The sequence below is a fragment of the Odontesthes bonariensis genome, chromosome 24 (genome assembly GCF_027942865.1).
Source record: "Odontesthes bonariensis isolate fOdoBon6 chromosome 24, fOdoBon6.hap1, whole genome shotgun sequence".
NCBI lineage: Eukaryota > Metazoa > Chordata > Actinopteri > Atheriniformes > Atherinopsidae > Odontesthes > Odontesthes bonariensis.
The window spans coordinates 22,759,926-22,766,215 of NC_134529.1; positions in this window are offsets into that span (position 1 = coordinate 22,759,926).

A 6,290-nucleotide genomic window follows, 5' to 3' on the forward strand; every position below is an offset into this window, starting at 1 on the left:
TAAGTTTAACCCTCTAACCGCCAAAGTCGCAGAATTGCGACATTACGTCAGCATAAACAAAACAGTCTGTAGATAAAATAAACGGGCTTTAACCCTCTAACCGCCAAAGTCGCAGAATTGCGACATTACGTCAGCATAAACAAAACAGTCTGTAGATAAAATAAACGGGCTTTAAGGTGTTCAGTCCTCCTACCACTAGTTGGCAAACATGTTACCCTTTCAAACAAGACCAAGCTCACGTCATTTTGTAGTTCAGTGTTTTTATAAGGCAGTGCAAAAAAGCCGCGCTAGCTCAGACACGGAAGCAGTTATTCAGAGCTTTTCTGTAGAGACGTGCGAGTCGAATTTTTATTGTCAGCTAACTATTAGTGAGTTTTTAACACCATGGCTTGTAAGAAGTTGAACCGTGCGGAAGTATTGAGCATGCTATTTGCCGATTCCGACTCCGAAGGAGAGTTTTTACCTCGTGAGGAGGAGGATTGGACGAGCACTCATGCTTCCCACGGTGAAACTTCCGAAGGCAATGGTGCCGGCATGCGAAGCGAGGCTGTTCTCCAAGCACACACACACACACTCCAACTCATTCGGTGCCGTTATCCAACCTCAATGGAGTGGGTGGTAGTGGGGAACGCGGTCGCAGTGTCCGTAGAGGTGTTGGTCGAGGAATCAGGGGTGGGAGAAGTGGGTCTGGTATCTTTAGCATGCGCTCTCTCCATCCAGCCCCCGGTGCCGCGGCGCGCCTATCCGCCAGCGCAATGATCCTGACATTTTACCACTTGTTTTATTATTGTATTCCTCATTCCTGATCATTATGAATAAGGTTGAACAGGTTAAAAAAAAAAAAAAAAAAAAATCAATACAATGTCTTCCACTTCTTGCATGTGTTTTCCTACCCTATGGTAGCCTAATGATGACAGTATTTTACCACTTTCTCCTGTTTTATTGTTGGTTTCCTCCTTATGAATGATGGTAAAAGACAGAAAAATGAAAATAAGTTCAAACATCAAGTCAATATCCACCATTTCCTGAAAAAATATAGGCAACTTTTCGCATGTGTTTTCCTACTATATGGTAATGATGATATAGTAATATTTTACTACATTATTCTGTTTTATTGTTGCTTTCCTGTTCCCTGATCATTATAGATGATGATAAATAGACAAAAAGAAAAAAAAGTTTTAAAAAAACAAGTTCATAATCACTCAATTCCAATATTTCCTGAACATAATGAGATTCAAAATGGCTGCCACCTGATGACGTCATAATATGCAAATTAGATCAATAATTTCATACCCCACATAAACTATGGATCATGGGCAACATTTTTCTAATGTACAGTAGGCATCTATCTTTAACCCCCTTTCAGCCACCAGCTTTTGAAATATTAATGTCAAAATCCAGTATTTTCAAAAAACAATCTTGGCGCCTAAAGGGTTAACTTATTAAACACGCGCCGCTTGTGTCAGTGTCGTATGAGTAAATATTTCAGCCGTGACAACATGACAAGGGGCGTAGCTACCAACCACCAAACACCTACGTCAGATGTGTTCCTATAGAACCCAGAAAAGACCCAGCCTTGGAGAAGGAGCTAAAATGGTTATAGGAACTGAGGGCGATGGTCCCGAGTTCCTGTATGTGCAGCATTTAAAACTAAAAGTAAATGTTTGACAATGAACAGTAGTTTAGCCAACAGAAATAACACAATGTTTCATCTAAAAGAAGGGACTAACATTAGACTTTAAACCGAAAATCTCTCGTCATAGCATCATTGAATTTATCGTCACAAAACGGAAAGACGACACCACAACAAACCTGCGAAGAGAGCGCTGTGCACCAAAAATCACAGACCACGCAAGGAGGGCATTAATCAGAAAGGCAACACGAGACCAACGGTAACCCTGAATGAGCAGGGAGGCTCCACAGGACCATTAGAAGCTCCACAGAGCTGGGATTTACAGAAGAGTGGATAGAAAAAGAGGCATTTTTCAAAAGAAGATAGAATAAAAAGCTTGTTTAGTTATACCAAAGACATGTGGGGGACTCCCTAAACATGAAAGAAGGTCCTCTGCTCAGATTAAATTTAACTTTTTGGTAGTCAAGGAAAAACGCTGTGTAACGCAAACCCAAACCTCTCACTACCCAAAGTGTCGAGATTAGTTATGCATACTCAATTTTTCTAGTTTTTTACCCCTGTTCGTTTATTTGTTTCAGGTATTGTTCATGTTTGCTTAATAACAAATATTTTACATTTTCAAGGTTGTTAGCATGATGTGTAAATCAAATGATAAAACCTCCCCGAATACTCATTTTAACTCCAGGTTGTAAGGCAACAATATATGAAGAACGGCAAGGGCGATGAATGCTTCTGCAAGACACTGTACACAAGGTTAAAACCGTGACTTTTACTGAAGGGAACTTTAAAAACAAAAACAGTGGAATACTTTAGCTAATCATTATACATTTTAGCACAAAATTAATTTTTATCCTCCTCGCTTTCCTCTGTAACTGCACTGCCATTTCAGAACTCTGGATATCAAAGTCTATATCAACAGTCAAGAAAAGCTTTCATGTGAACAACAAATATTGTATTTTATATATATATATATATATATATATATATATATATATATATATATCATAGCAGCAGTCATAACACAGATGTGTTTTACAACGATAAAACGTTCAAAACTTTCATCTCCATTTATTTTTTCACAGCTGAAATGATCTTTTAGCTCCTAAACACTACAACTGAGATATGCCTGTTACAGGCAAGTGCTCTCCTGATGTGTAGCTCAGGTACGATGGCCGTCCTTCACATGGAGGGATGAAGCAATGATCCCCGAATTTACCATTTCAACATGTTCAGGTGTTTTGGCAAAACACTTTTCCCAACATTACCGCCTCGAAAGTTACTTTAGAATAAAAGAGTTTGCTAAATGGATAAAAATCTACTCGAAAAAACTATAGGGGCTAACGTGTCTCTTTACACAGACTCAGACCGCTGAAATGGAACTGTACTACTGAGCTGAATAACTAAACAAGCAGAAAATATATTTTCGTCACACTCTTTATTGCAAACACACTTTTGAACACTAAATTTGGTAACATGAGGAAAATGTATCTCTACCTCAAACTCACACTCGTTTGAAGGCTTCAAAGTGGCACAGAATTTCAATATTTTACTACACATATACATTTTAACCATTGGTGACATTATTCAAACCTATTTACTGTCCATTTGTTGGAGTGGCAAAATTACTTAGTAAACTATCAGTATGGCGTGGGGAGGGGTGTGGAAAGCGCGCGGACCATCTCCAATGTCAAACTGTGCTTTTATTCCCGTTTTTAACTTATCTGAATGAACTCAGCAAAACAAAAATAACATAACTGCCCTTCATAACACTGCTGTAAACTTCCGAACAGTCTACATCCGATGAGCTATCTTTCCTTTTTCTTTTTTTTTTAGGTAAACACAACTGTTATACTACGGAAGAGTATTAGGGCCAGGCATAAGAAAAAATATTTATATTTTGCCTGTCGAGAATAAAGTCGACATGTCGAGATTAAAGTCAAAATGTCGAAAATAAAGTAATTAGATGATGGACCAGAGGAGTTGACTTTTTTCTCGAAAATTCGACTATTCTCGACATGTGGACTTTATTCTCGACATGTGGACTTTATTCTCGACATTTCGACTTTATTCTCGACATGTGGACTTCAATCTCGACTGGCAAAATATTACTATTTTTTCTTATGCCTGGCCCTTAATACTCTTCCGTAGTTATACACCCTGCAAACCGAAGTCTTAGCGGGTAGTTTTTCTCTGGAATTAGTTTGATTGTTTACACAATTAATACTAATGAGTTTTTCAGTCGATGTAAGGTCTACACGTCGGTTTTTAATGCTAATAGCTAATACGCCATTCAGTCTTAGCTAGGGTTTAATACCAAGGCATTCTAAATCACTCCAATGAATTGGCAGTTACGCTGCAGGTGTGAATAAAGGTCTGATTAGCATTTTAATTGTAATGTAGCTTCATGTTCAACGATTTTTACAGTATTCAACCTCAAATGACTAACTCACCCTTTTATTGTTCGCGGCCCTGCTGAGTCTTCTTACACTTGCGGTGATGATAACTTAAGACACAAAGACCAGGTTAGCCAACTGAACTTCAGCTCAGATAATCCACCGGCAGAGATGCTAACGTCGTCCCAACCGCCGAAACTTTACGGTTTTTAAATGAGCAACTAATGCTAGCACAGTAAGGAGTTTTGCTCGGAGCTTTTTCTGTTGTATCACATTAAACTTTTAGCACCTATCCACAGTATGTTGATGTGGCTTCGAAATCACACTACACAGCAAACCGACGTTGGAAACTGTTGGCAAAAGTTAGCTAACCTAACACCACACGACGCGCGTGAGGAACGTTTTTTTTTTTTTTTCCTTTTTTTCCCCCGTCACTCCCGACCCGGAACTACCGACTTCAACTAAAAGCATAAATTAAACTTTTTTTTTTTTCCTGTGCCCTCACTTTAGTACACATTTATGTGCGAAAAGGACCCAATGATTTTATTTTTTTTAGAAATATCCGAAGAAAATAGCAAGACAGAAGGTGTATGTAAAAAGTAACGGTTTAATAAATTAATATAAGACAATGAAAAGACATATCAGATAATTAATTTCACCTTGCCAGAAACCTGACAACAACTCTGCAGTGGCTTTACAGCTATTTGTCATCACGCAGGAGCCATCTTTGAGTGTTTTATTTTTATAACTGAACCAGCCAGTCGCTTAACACCCAGATCATCCAGCACAATACGCCATTTTTAAAGTAAAAACACAAATTTTCTTGGAAATACAGTAGAATCAAATCAAATCAAATTTATTTGTATTGCACATTTCATGTACAAAACAATACAAAGTGCTTCACATAAAATAAAAGCATTGCAACAGGGAGTGTAAGAGGCATTAAAAATACATAAAAGAATATAAAGAGAAACAAATAAAATAATTTAAATTAATTTAAAAACAAGCAACAGTCCAGATAAATGAAAAGATATCGTGCAGATTTCATGCATAGACACATGAGAAAAGAAATGTTTTTAACCTGGATTTAAAAATCTACATTTGGTAAAAGTTTAATCTCCAATCTTTGTTCCACTTGTTTGCAGCATAACAGCTAAATGCTGCTTGTCCATGTTTAGTCTGGACTCAGGACTGGACCAGCTGACCTGAGTCCTTGGATCTAAGAGTTTCTCCTGGTCTAGAAATAGACACATAGTATGGATGAGGCCGTATAACTACAACAAATGAGAATAAGAACATTTGTAAAAAGAAACATTTTAACCCACTATTGTTGTTACCCTTTTGTCTCAAAGTGACTTAATGTCTGCTGTAGTATGTTTATGCTAAAAGCCCTCTGGTGAGGTTGGGGTGAGGGAAGTGTTGCCTCAGGAGTTATTTCACCAGAGTCTTTCTATTACACAAACACTGTTTCGGCCATAGAGTGTTGTTGCTTTGTGCGGTTATTTACATATATATATATATATATATATATATATATATATATATATATATATATATATATATATATATATATATATATGTATGTATGTGTGTGTGTGTTCTTGCAGCCTTCTTCTCCATTGTGAGCTTTAAACTTTCAGTGGGTTAGGAAGCTGATTGAGGAAGTCAATGGCAGCTGATTCTTGGGTTAAGTTGTAATGAGTCTGAGTATTTATCCATCCACCCTTTTTTCTATACCGGCTTAGTCCGTCAGTCGGGTCGCGGGGGGGCTGGAGCCTATCCTGAGTATTTATAAAGCTTAGAATTTTTCATCACAGAGCCAGGCAGTGGCGTGAGGTTTTATCATTGTCGAACACTTAATGGCATTAAAGGTTATGCAACTTTTCTTTTTGAAACCATCAAACAAGAAGTAAAATCAGCACTCATTGTGTGCAAGAGACCTCCACACAGAAAACACTCACAGCCTCAACAATCAGTATTAATCTTTAAAGATTCACATTCATTATCTCTGCCACTGAGGATGTGAGAAGATGACAAGATAATGCTATGTTGCATAAGTTGCAGAAGCTGCCCTCTTGAATATATTGGATGAACTGGTGTCACATGGTGTTTATCAACCTAAAACCTGTCCCGCAAAACCAAAAAAATTACCCACTTTAATTCGGGTTTCGCATTATTCTTGCCCACTGTTAGATCCTTGAAGACCACAAGGGGGCAGCACTATGCTGTAGTTTGTCGGAAGCCGGAAGTTCGTCACAAGGGGT